This window comes from Elephantulus edwardii, unplaced genomic scaffold, assembly GCF_000299155.1.
Source record: "Elephantulus edwardii isolate Elephantulus edwardi_28Jun2011 unplaced genomic scaffold, EleEdw1.0 scaffold00051, whole genome shotgun sequence".
Taxonomy (NCBI): domain Eukaryota; kingdom Metazoa; phylum Chordata; class Mammalia; order Macroscelidea; family Macroscelididae; genus Elephantulus; species Elephantulus edwardii.
Window position 1 is genome coordinate 12,067,451 of NW_006399801.1, and position 13,508 is coordinate 12,080,958.

Here is a 13,508-nt window from a genome sequence, read left to right on the forward strand (position 1 = left end):
CTTAGTGAGCACATCCAGGGCAGCATCTGTTTGTTGAAATAAATCAATTAGTATGCTGTTAACTCCTGGAGCCTTGTTTTTTGCCAATTCCTTCAGAGAAACTTGAACTTTCTCCTTCATTGCCATAGGCTCTTGTTGATATGTTATTTCATGAAATTCCTCTGTATCAGACAATTCCTGATACAGTCATTCTGTGTACTCCTTCCATCTTCTTTTGATACTTCCTGGATCATTTAACGTTTTACCCAAACTATTCTTAAGTATTGCCACCCATGGCTTGAATTTGTTTTTCAACTCCTTCAGCTTAAGGAAACGCTGAGCGAGTTCAACCCTTTTAATTTTCTGACTCTAGCTCTCTGCACATTTCATTATAGTATCTTGCTTTGTAGTTCAATTATTGTTGTGCTTTGAAAAACCTTCTTGTGTCTTTCTTAAGATAATAAAATAGCTAAACATAATTTGGACTCCCATGGACAATGACTTAATAAACTAGGTCTCTTGCTGTTGTTGTTAGGTACCACAGAGCCAATCTCACCGTCTCTAACACACCTACTTCCATTGTCCCAGTTACTGGGTCAATCCATCTCATCCAGAGTCTCCTTCTCCTGCACTATCCCTCCATCTTTCCAAGGAATAGTCCCTCCTGGCCAAATGCTCAAAGTATATGAGACAGAGTTTCAAAATCCTTACCTCCTAGGAGCAGCTTGGTTTCACCCTCTTTAGGACTGATCTGTTTGTTAGTGAACAATATGTTTAGTACTATTCTCTAGCACCACAATTCAAATGCATCCATTCCTCTGTCATCCTTAGTCATTGTCTATTTCTTTGATGCATAGCAAGTAATTGGGAAGACCATGGTTCGGATCAGGTGTACTTTAGTCTCTAGACTGACATGGTTGCTCTACACTACTCTGGAGAGGTCCTAGACAGCAGATTTTCCCAGTGCAATTTGTTTTCTGATTTCCTAACTGCTGGTGCCAAGAGTGTTGATTGTGGAGCCAAGCAAGCTGAAATTGTTAACATCTTCAATCTCTCCTCCATTTATCATGGTGCTTCCAATTGGCATCACTGGTGTAAATCAGATCTATTCTCTTTCCAATCATAGTGTTGTTACATACCATCAAGTAGAACTGACTCATAGCTGACCCTCCAGCTGGTTTTCAGAGGCTAATAAATTACATGGAAGGAGAATGCCCATCTTTCTCCCTCAGAGTAGTGGATAGATTCAAACTGAGTGCCTTTGGTTTAGCAACACAACTCCTTAGTTTTTTCCAAAGAAAATGTGTGGCATTACAGACTCACACATTTGCCATTTCAAATGACCAGTCAGCAGCGATGACCCTCTAGGTTGTTTCTGATGTCATTTTGCTTGCTCAGTCTGTCTTAATTGTTATTGAGAAGATTTCCTTGTGTGAATGTGTGTGCGTGCATGTGTATACAGTCATTGTGTTTAGTTTGCTTTTTTTTTTAAAAAAAAAAACCCAAGAATAAATTACAGTTAACAAAAAGAAGAAAATAAAATTACCCGTAATTATACTCTTCAGAGATAACTACTGCTCACATGCTGTTGCCTAGCATTTTGGGTTTTCATCTTAATCATTATTTATTATTATTGTTTAAGAAGAGAATGAGTGTGTATTGTCCTGCTCTGTAAGCTACTTCCCCCCACATAATAATATGGGTGGACAACCACAGTGTCAAGCTCTCCCCCCTTTTCAGGGTCATCTTATCCCTCTTGGCTGTTGGGTCACATTATCAGTTGGTCACAATTACTCAAACACTATTCAGTGCAAAACCAGGTCCTATTTCAGAACTGGCTGTTGTAGCAGCTCAAATCTGTGTAGAAGGTAAAATGAAATGGATTCACCAACACAGGAGGGGAATCACCCTGGTAGGTGGGAGCCCAAAGGCCAGCCAGCACTCTAGAGGTGCTCAGGCAGGTGGTTTTGGGATGAGATGTGTGTGCAAGCCAAAACCACTTCCTTAGCTTTCTCTGCTCAGTCCACCTGGGTCCTCACCAGATCTATTCTTTCCTCTCCCCAGCCTTCTGTCAGTGTGTGGTGCTGTGGTGATTGCATGTTTCTGTGATGCTAGAAGCTATGTCACTAGTATTTCACATATCAGCAGAATCATTCATGGTGGACACATTTCAGTAAAGTTTCCAGATGAAGAATGACTAGGAAGAAACACCTGGCAATTTATTTCTGAAATTAACCAGTGAGAAACCTCACGGATCACAACGCAACAGTATATAGAGGAAGATGAATTTCTGGGTTGGAAAGCACTCAAAACACACAGTGGCCACCACAATGGACTTGCATACACTGTAAACGGTCATTGTAAATTTAGTTCTCTTTTTTTTGGTAAAAAATTTGTTTCACCTCTAGTTTAAAGTTATCTAGAAAAAAATATACTAGGTATAGATTAAATTCCATGTTATTCCCATCGTTGTTGTTATATACCATAGAGTCAGAACAGACTCCTAGCCAATTATCCAGTGGATCTTCTGAGACTGTACATGGTCTCAGCGGGGTGATCGCCATCTTACTCCTTCAGAGCACATGGTGGATTTTAATTGCCTGCCTTTGAGTTGGTAGCATGACTTCTTATCACTAAGCCAACAGGGTGTTGTTGTTGTTGTGTACTGTCAAGCCAGAACCAATCCATCACTGGCCCTCCAGCAGGTTTTCAGAGGGAACAAATGGCACAGGAGATTACCCATCTTTTTCCTGTGGGGCACTGGTGGATTTAAACCATGGCCTAACAGATTGTTGTTGTTGTGTACTGTCAAGTCAAAACCAATGCATAGCTCACCCTCCCGCAGGTTTTCAGAGGCAGTTAATCGCATGGAAAGAGAGTGCCCATCTTTCTCCCATGAAGCAGCTGGTGGGATTAGAACTGCATGCTTTTGGGATTGTAACGCAGCTTCTTGCCACTAGGCCACAGAGCTTGCTGTGCTAACAGATTATTGTTATTGATTGCCTTTGAGTGGAACACAACTCACAGCGACGCTATGAACAAAAGTCCTGAAGCTTTACTAGAACTATTGCCATTTATCAAAGTTCATAGAGTTTCCAGAGGCATGTTGTTTAGGAAGTGTATGCCATTCCTGCTTCCAAGTGCTAACAGGTTAGTCTATCATAAAGACATTCTGTTCTTATCTGTTGACTTTTAATGATGTCATGTGGCTGTTGTCAGTTGCTCTCAAGTGAGCTCCAACCCATGACACCTCACAAACAATAGAGCAAATCCTTGCCTACTCTCATGTCATCTTCATGGTCAGGGGTATGTCTAAGTCCACTGTGGCTCAAACATGGTGGCACAGCCAGTCCTTATTTCAACGGTCTCCTCCTAGAGAGCATTTATTTAGGTGGCTTCCAACTTATGCAATTTATCCAAGAACAAGTAGATTCACACTCTTAGACCTGTTCGTGAATTCGCATGTTGCTGTTGCTGTTGTTTGGTGCCATCTAGTCCACTATGACTCATGTTATCCCTATAAACAACAGTCAAGGTAAATATCTCTCTCTCTCTCCCTCCCTCCCTCTCTCTCTCTCTCTCTCTGTGTGTGTGTGTGTTGAACCACATGGGGATACATGTTTATGGTTTTTGTCAAGTCACCCTTAGTAATTTGTGATTTGATAAATTTATGGACTTTGCTGTATTTCTCCTTATTATACACATTTTCTCAGCTTTTGATCCACCTCTTCTTTACCTGGAACATATGGGAACCAGAGCTGTTGGAGTTGGCTGTTTTAGAATAAGAGATTTCACAGTCTGGAAACTACAGTTTACCATTTCTTATTGGAGACGTCTTCTTTATTCATCCAACTAATCTGTGAAAGGCATAGTCCTGGGCTGGGACTATGTCAATGAGCCAGCTAGATGAAATCCATGCTTCAGTGGAAATTTCATTCTGTTGGGGGGGATAGAAAAGAGAAATCGCTATAAATAAAACACATAGTAGTCAGTTGGCAAATAAGTATAATGGTAAAAAATACAGCATGATCTCCTAGGCATATTCACAAAAGAACTGAAAGTAGTTAAACAGATTCGTGTACACCAATGTTCATTGCAGCATTATTCACTATTCAATCCAATTGCCCTTTAACTGGTGAGTTATAAACAAAATATGACAGATATGAGATATATAATAATATACAGAGAAATGAAGTGCTGATGCAGCTATGACATGGATGGATCTACCTTAGAAATACTATGCTGAGTGAAATAAGTCAGTCATGGAAGGATGAACACAATACTAAAAATACCTAGACTAGTGGCACAGTCTGTAGGGAGTTGCACTGCTAACCAAAAGGTAGCAACCATCTTGCAGTTCCAAGCTACATTCAGGTCCAGACCTACAGAGATCTGGAGGGAGAAAAACGGACAATCTCCTCCTGCACGATTTATTCTTGTTGTTGTTGTTGTTGTTGTTGTTATTGCTAAGTGCCATTGAGTCTAGTACGACTCATAGTGACCCTATGAACATAAGATCTGAGCCCTGTTCTATTCTGCGCCATCCTCACACTTTCTGGCACACAAGAACCCATTGCAGCAATCACCATGGAAATCCATCTATTGAAGATTTTCCTCTCCTTTGTGGACATTCCACACTTCTCAGCATCATGTCCCTCTCCAAGGAATAGCCCCTCCTAGCAACAGGCCCAAAGTACATGAGGAGAACCTCATCATCATTCTTGCCGCCAAAGAGCACTCTGGCTGCTCACCAGGATACATCTGTTCATTTTCTTGGCCATTCATGGGATGATGTTCAGTACTTTTCTCCCACATCACAGCCCAGAGGCATCAATTCTTTTTCTGTCATCCTTTTTCATTGTCCAGCTCTGAAATGCATAGCAAGTAATCTGAAAGACCATGGCCTGAATCAGACACACCTTAGTGCTCAAACTGCAAAATGTTTGGTGTCAAATGCGTGATTTATAACCTCCCCAAAATCCACAGAAGAGTCAGCTATGAGTCGGTTCCAACTTGACAGCAATGAGAAAGAGACAATAATGTTTATTGGTGGTTACCAAAAGAAACATTAGTGGCCAGCTGCTCTTGGGAAGAAGGAGGGGCAAGCTCCTTCTGCGCAATTTACTGCCTCTCAAAATCTGCTAGAGGGTCAGCTATGGGTTGCTTCTGACTTAATGGCACACAACAACAACAACAACAACAATGAATGGTGCATTGGAGGAGGAAATGGGGATCAAGGATATCTTTATGCCTGATCCAAGGCATGGTATTTTTAACACTTTATAAGCATATTAAAAGTGGACAACAAATAAGGAAAACTCAACAAGAGTTAATGCCTTTGAAATGCAGTGTCAATAAAGAACATTTACTATATGACAGACTTCCAAAAGAGCAAATAAATCTGTATTGGAAGAAGCATAGTCAAATGCCCCTTGGATGTGAGGTCTTCATCTCATCTACTTTGGGCATGATAAAAGGTGGCTAGCCTCTATCAGCATAACTGGGGAAGTAGAGAGTCAGCAAAAAAGAGAAAGACTCTCAAGATGTGAGGATGATCTATGTGATTACAGAGATAATGTGAGAGTGGGAAGTGTTTCAATTTGCTGTATATGAAGGCATGGAATGTTGAAACCAACTCAGTGATACCATACAACACTATATAAGGTGTGCAGAGTTTCTGTTATGTGTGAGAGAAAATATGGAAAGAGATAATGGTGATGGATGTACAACAGGTAAATGCAATTAATATCAGACTATACAGGTAAATATGGTTGAAATGGCTAATGTATTGTTATATAAATTTTTATCACAATAAAAACTTAAAACCAACAGAGCAAGCAACGTACAGCAAGCAGGGATGAGGCTGCATGCCTAAAGTGGGTGCTTAGGGAAGGCCTCACAGAGATGGTGCTGCCTGACTAAGCCCTGGTGGAAAGCCCAAGTGAAACACCATTAAAACCAAATACTTGAGAACTAGACTTTGGACTTGACCATTAACTAGCTATGTGACACTGGGCAAGTCACTTAACAACTCTGTACTTCAGTTTTTTTCAGTGTAAAATGAGGTACATTTTTGTACTCATACCACAGAGTTGTTAAGAGGAACAAAATGAATTACTGTTTATACAAATACTTATAAGTGGGTTACAGTATTTTACAAGAGAAATTAAATTCTAATAGATGCTGTGGCACGGATGGACCCTGAAAACATTCTGCTGAATAAAATATGCATAACTTGTAATTTATAATGTAATTATAATTTATAATAAATAAATGATAAGTGTTCCATGTGTGCTTGTTAAATATGAAGAGGTGAGGAAGTGCAAGCAGAAACACCACTGGGGCACAGGGCAGAAGGCAGGGCATGCCTGGTGAGCCAGTGTAACTAGAGGGAGTGGAGCAAGCTTGAGTGGGAAAGATGAAAACAAAAATACCCAAGCAGGCAGCGATTCATCTTCTCCATAGATGTCCAAATGAAACACTCACACACGCCCAGGAGGCCTTCTGTCAGGAAGTTCACCGCAGCAGTACTTGGAACGTGGTGACGGTGGAACACCCAGCTCCAGACAAGCTGACAAATCGTGATGTGGTCACACAATGGCATGCCACAAAACAGCAAAGATCAATGAGCTAGAGCTACAGACAGCCACATTAGTTCAAAAACACGATGTCAGGTGAAAAATGCTCATTGGTGAAGCTTACATGATTGCATCCTCCTACATGAATCTATTTAGGCAATTAAAAATCTACAAGCACACGTGCACGTGTGTGTGTGTGTGTGTGTGTGTGTGTGTGTGTGGTGAAAATATAAAACATGGACATCAATGACACACAGGTTAGAATGGTAGTGATCTCCAGGGAAGAAAAGAATCGGATAAGGAGGGATGCAAAGAAGGGCTTCCAATATAACAAACATTCTCTTTCTTTAAAAGATCTGACAGAAATATGGCAAAGAGAGTTTCTGTTGTGTCTGAGGGTTAGTATACTTTTAAAAAATTTGACCTTTTATTTACTTTCATGCATATTTGAATTTTTAAAAACTAAACTGTTTCTAGTTTATCGATCCATGTGCACGTTTTAGGAAAGAAAACAGTGTGGATACACTGTAAAAAGAGATAATCATTCAGAGTACCCCATTGCATCAGAATGGAGATTTAACTCAAGACCATTTATCACAATCAAAAGACACAAGGGGAGATACTGTGCCATCAGACATTTCCTTAACATTTTTAAAATCACATTAAATAATTTATTCTGTATTCTTAGCTTTAGATCAGGTAGTTATATGGGAAAAGGTTAAGCTTCTAAAAGACTTAACATAACTGTAACCTTATTACAAAGCAGCATCTTTAAAATTCTCTTTGAAGAGCAGTAAGAAAAGCCTTGGACTCCCTGTGTGTGTGAGCGGTGAATGCATTTTGTTTTCTTTGCCATCACATCAGAACCAACTCAGAGCAGACCCTACGGCTAGTGTTCGGAGGCTGTAAATCACATGGGAGGTTTCTGACTTTTCTCCTGAGGATTTGAACCGCTGGTGCATTTGAACCTAACCAAAACGTTCAAGATCTGGTTGTTCTAGTACACTCACAAACTCTGCAAAAGAAAGGCCTGGCAATCTCTTTTCTAGAAAATCAGGCACTGAAAGCCCTTTATGATAGTTCTGCTCTGAAACACCTGGGTCTGAAGCCTGAGTCTACTTTGTGGCACCTGGCTAAAAACACTTGCAAGCTGCTCTAGAGCCTTCTACTTATCTAATTAATTGCTTAGATTGCTTTAACCCTCCATTGAATCCACCTCAAGGGCGGGAAAAGAAATCCAGCACTAGAGCCAGACTCTTTCATTTCACTTGGATCCACAATCAACACCTATGGTAACAGCAGTCAAGAAATCAAGACATGCTGCATTGGAAATATGTGCAGATAAGGACCTCTCCAAAGTGCTAAAGAGCAACGAAGACAGTTTCAAGATCAAGGTGTACCTGATCCAAATTATAGGCCCCAGTTCAGATCTGTTGTTCATGATGAGTCATGATGAGTTGTACTCAACACGGTGGCACCTAACAACAACTACTTTGTATTCATCTGAAAGCTGGACAAAGAATAAAGATGAGAGAACTAACATCTCTGAATTGTGGTGTTTTACAGAATATCCCAGGAACTACCAAAAATCCAAACAGGCAAGTTTATCTTGGTGGGAGTGCAAACAAGATGCTTCTTAGAGGCAAGAATGGTGAAACTTCATCTTACATACTTCGAGTTTGTCAGAGGAGAAGCCAGTGCTTGGAGGATATCACACTGGGTCAGGTGGCAGAACAGAGGAAAACCCTCAATGAAATGAATTGGCAAAGTATAATGGGCTGAAGCGTATCAGGGACTGAAGGCAGCACAGGACAAGGCATGGTTCAGATCTGCTCACAGGGCTGCAGTGAGTTGCAGCTGACTTGTCAGCTCCTAACAACACAATATGGCCAAGATCCTCTTACATATCTAGATCTTTCTGGCCACGTCACCACGGCCTTCTGCAGAGGTGTTTTCTAAGTGTTCCTTTTGCATAAAAAGGCCCTGGCTCATATCCACATCCGAGCTCCTATGGGGATGGGAGCCCATGGAGAGGTATGTAAGAATGTGTGGCTGAGGAGGGGAGTTCGGGGAGGTGGCACAGGACAAGGCACAAGACAAGGCAGGGTTCAGGAAGAGAGAAGCAAAGGAAGCACAGGAATAGGAAGAAATATCTCTTTTATTGCAGATAAAAGTCAAGCAGCTATAGAAAGATGATCTATGGTCTTTGGCAGAAAAATGAAAGAGAAATCTCAAACACCAGTTAACAGAGGTAGACATCTAGGTCAAATAATAATATCTAATCATCCACATGTAAGAGGTGCTTATATCTTGGCATCCATGTAAACAAAGAATGCTAAGTCTCAGTCATATCATTCGGCTCAATATTGGAAACAATGGCCTATCCAACTTCTTTGGGGAGGTCAAGAGTCCACTTTGCATAATCCTTGCATCCGGCATTGTCCTCTGAACAATGCTTCCTTGTCGCTTCCACTCACAATGAAATTGCCTCGAGGCAAATAACCTTTCTCTGGGAAAACGTGATGAAACAAATTTCCATCACCATTTCCTTCCTCATATAACTCAGAGCCTTCAACCTGTGTCCTGAATAGAAGGGTTCAGATGCAATTTTGAAGTCATTTTCAGCAACCAAAAGGATTTTTGGAAATATAAGTTGGCTTCAAAAAAAAAAAAGAAATATAAGTTGGCTTCAAAGATCTGATGGATGTTGATCAGATTGTGTTGGGACAGGGCGCTAATCTGGGTATGTGCAGTTATAGAGGTAATATTGCTGTTTCTACCAATTCAGGGCTAGTCTTTCAGTTCATGGGGCAACTCTCAGAAAAAGAGTGCCACTACCCAAGGAATTTCTTGGTTACAACACTGCTTTTGCTCCTATGGACTCCCAGAAGGCTTCTTGCTTGTTTTTTGGCTCTAAATCTGTGTTCCTTAAAGCGTGGTTTTCTGAGAGCAAGCAGAATGCTGGCAATTTGAGCCCATCAAATTACTCTGCTGACCTCTGGGATGCCTTTTTCTGTTTTCTTGTGATTAAGTACAGTGCCTATTCTGTTTAGAATTAGAATAATAGCTCTACAGAACTCACTGGCAGGTTATGAAAACAACAGCTATGCTTATCAGAAGATGAAAAGAAGTGTCCAAGAATAAGCCACTGAGAAAGTTCTTTTAACCTTGCCCCATCTGTCTGCCTTATCAGGTACCAGGCGGAGGATCTCGGTCCCTGGCACAAGATGCTTGCAGGGGCTCTAGGAGGCATCTAGCTCACTGACCAACCTTTTCCACATGAAGCAGCTGAGACTGGGGGAAGATAATAAACTGTCCATCATGCAGCTGGGAAGCGGCAAAGCCAGGGTCATGGAGCAAACTCAGAGTGCTGTGCTCATTCCTTTGATTTCTTTCCCCTCAAGGTTACCAGAAATCCTGCAAATTCTTCTGGTTTCTCCTCCAGCAGATAGCATATTCAGGCTATTCTCAGTTGTAATCGACAGGTCCCAGGCTGGCAGGAGGTGCTGCATATCAATTGCAGGTGCAAGTCTCTGTTGAGACTTCTGATGCAAATGAAGTATCTCAGACTACAACAGTGATGTTTCTTGTTACATGCCATTAAGTCATCCGCAACTCATAGCGATTCTATGTACAATGACTCTGGACCCTGCCCTGTCCTGAGCTTGTCTGTCTGACACACTTACCCCATTATCCCAGTCACTGTGTCAATTCCTCTCAACCAGGGACTTCCTCTCTTGTGCTGTCCCTCCATCTTTTCAGGCCTGACGACCTTCTGCAAGCACTGGCACCTTGTGGCCATGTGCCTCTAAGTATGTGAGATGGAACTTAAAATTCCTTGCCTCCAAAAGACAGCCTGGTTTCACCCTCTACAGTACAAACCAGTTTGTTCTTTTGGTGGTCCATAATATATTCGATGCTCTTCTCCAGCACAACTTAAAGGCATTGATTCCCTTCTGTCATCCTTAGACAGTCAAGCTGTCTGATGCATAGCAAGTAATTGTGAAGACCATGGCCTGAACCAGGCACATCTTAGTCTATAGACTGACATCATTGCTTTTTAGCACTCTGGAGAGGTCCCTAACAGATTTCCCTAATGCAATTTGTCTTCTGATTTCCTGACTGCTGGTGCCAGGATTGTTGACTGCGGAGTCAAGCAAGTTGAAATTGTTAACAACTTTAATTTCTTCTCCATCTATCATGGTGCTGCCAATTAGCTTTGGGGTTAGAATTTTTGTTTTCTTGATGTTGACTTCAATCCACACTGAAGGTTGTAGGCCTTGACCTTCTGCTGCAAACACTTCAGGTCTTCTTCAGTTTCGGCAAGCAAGGTTGTGTCATCTGCCTATCACAGGTTGTTGTGTCTTCCTCCAAACCTGATGCTACATTCCTCCTCAGAGTCCAGCCTCCTGGATGTTCTATTCCACATATAGATTAAAATGTATGGGGACAGGATGCATCCCTTTCCTGATTTTAAACCATGTGCTGTTTCCTTGCTCTTTTCTGACAACTGCTTCCTGGTCCAAGTATAGGTTTCGCATAAGCACAAAAAAGTATTCCAGGATTCTCGTTCTTCTCAATGTTAGCCCATTTGTTTTGATACTGTCAAATGCTTTTGCAGTTAATGGAACATTCTTCTACAACAGTGCTACTATTTTCCTTTGTTGTTTTTATATGCCAGCAAGTCACCTGCAACTCATAGCAATCCTATGCACAATAGCTCTGAAGCCTCTCCCCTGTCCTGAGCCAGTTTCACTGACTCCAACACACTTACCCTCATTGTCCTAGTCACTGTATCAACCCATTTCATCTGGGTCTTCCTCTCCTACACTGTCCCTCAACCCTTCCAAGCATGATGTCCTTCTCCAAGGATCAGTCCCTCCTGGCCACATGTCCAAAGTATGTAAGATGGAGCTTAAAATCCTAGCCTTCAAGGAGACACTTGGTTTCGCTTTCTCCAAGCCAAATCTATTTGTTTTCTTGGCAGTCCATGGTATGTTCAAGACTTTTCTCCAGCACCACAACCCGAAGACACCAATTATTCTTGTCATCCTTAGGCATTATCCAGCTCTCTGATGCACAGCAAGTTAATGCGAAGACCATGGACTGGAACAGGTGCACCTTAGTCTCTAGACTGACATCGTTACTTTTCAGTTCTCTGGAGGGGTCCCTGACAGATTCATCCAATTAAATTAATCTTTTGATTTCCTGCTGGTGCCAAGAGTGTTGATTGTGGAACCGGGCAAGCTGTTAACTATTAACAACTTCAAGCTCTTCTTCACCCATTGTGGTGCTGCCAAGTGGCCCAGTGGTTAAGAATCTTTGTCTTGCAGCGCTGATGGCATTTCGCTTCCTGGTCTTGGGCTCCAGCGCTGCGCGGCAGAGGCTTCTGGGAGACGGTAGGCATAATAGAGTCTGTGTGATCGGTAGAGGCTGCTGCTTCAGATCTCGGCCAAAATGACAACAGCAGCCAGACCAACTTTTGAGCCTGCAAGAGGTGGAAGAGGAAAAGGAGAAGGTGATTTGAGCCAGCTTCCCAAGCAGTATTCAAGCAGAGACATACCCTCTCATACAAAGATAAAATATAGACAAACAACTCAGGATGCCCCTGAAGAAGTTCACAATCGGGACTTCAGAAGAGAGTTGGAAGAGAAAGAGCTGCCGCAAGAGAAAAAAATAGAGATCGTCTCACACGAGAACATACAACTTCTTCTTCAGTGTCAAAGAAGCCTAGGCTAGACCAGATTCCTGCTGCTAACCTTGACGCAGATGATCCTTTAACCGACGAGGAGGATGAAGATGAAGATTATGAAGAGGAGAGTGATGATGATGACACTGCAGCTCTTCTTGCGGAACTAGAAAAAATTAAAAGAAAGAGCTGAAGGGCAAGCCAGGAAGGAACAAGAACAAAAAGCTGAAGAAGAAAGAATCCGGATGGAAAACATTTTGAGTAGAAACCCACTTCTTAATCTCACCAGTCCATCCCAGCCTCAGGTTAACTTTAAAGTAAAAAGAAGATGGGATGATGACGTTGTCTTCAAGAATTGTGCAAAAGGTGTAGATGATCAGAAGAAAGACAAAAGATTTATAAATGATACACTGCGATCTGAATTTCAAAACAAGTTCATGGAGAAATACATTAAGTAGTACAGTTTTATGTGCTTAATTATTAAAAGACTGAAATGTAAATGTTGGCCTGGCCTTATTTGGTTCAGGTGGTTCCATTCCCCGGCTTACCTTCTAGTTGTGTATAGACTTTCTAATTTTAAATGTCAAAATAGTTTACCATTTAGTGAGACACAGTTTGGTAGTGGGTTTGGAATGATTCTTTGAATCTTTTCAATCACATGAGTTTTCTGTTTATTATGGAGAAAAGATTTGGCTTTTAATAAATATTTTGATAGTTTAAAAAAAAAGAATCTTTGTCTTGATGTTGAGCTTCAATCTATATTGACTACAGTCCTTGACCTTCAGCAACAAGTGCTTCATATCCTCCTCAGTTTCAGCAAGCTGGGTTGTCATCTACATAAGCTGGTTGTGGAAGAGATTTCCCCCACTCTTTTTTTTTTTTTTAAACATTTTTATTTATTTATTTTTGTGTGTGTGTGAGTGTACCGTCAAATCAGATCTGACTGGTACAGGAGGAGATTGTTCCTCCTTTTCCCGGCAGAGCATCTGGTGGATTCGAACCGTGTGCCTCTGGGACTGTAGTTGCAGCTCCATGCCACAAGGCCACCAGAACTCCCCTCCCCCAATCTTAATGCCACATTCCTCCTCATCAAGCCCAGTCTCCAAATGATCTGTTCTTCATATAGATTGAAAGGGAATGGAGACAGGACACATCCCTGATGCACTCGCTTCCTGATTCTGAACCATGCAGTGTTTCCCTATTTTGTTCTGAGGACAGCTTCCTGGTCCAAGTATGTTGTTGTTGTTGTTGTTATGTGCCGT

The 13,508-nt window shown here is 41.6% G+C and overlaps 1 pseudogene; it reads left to right on the forward strand.

The window, feature by feature from the left end:
• The first annotated feature begins 12,014 nt into the window (after window positions 1-12,014).
• On the forward strand, window positions 12,015-12,704 carry LOC102850701 (annotated as a pseudogene).
• The last annotated feature ends 804 nt before the right edge of the window (window positions 12,705-13,508 follow it).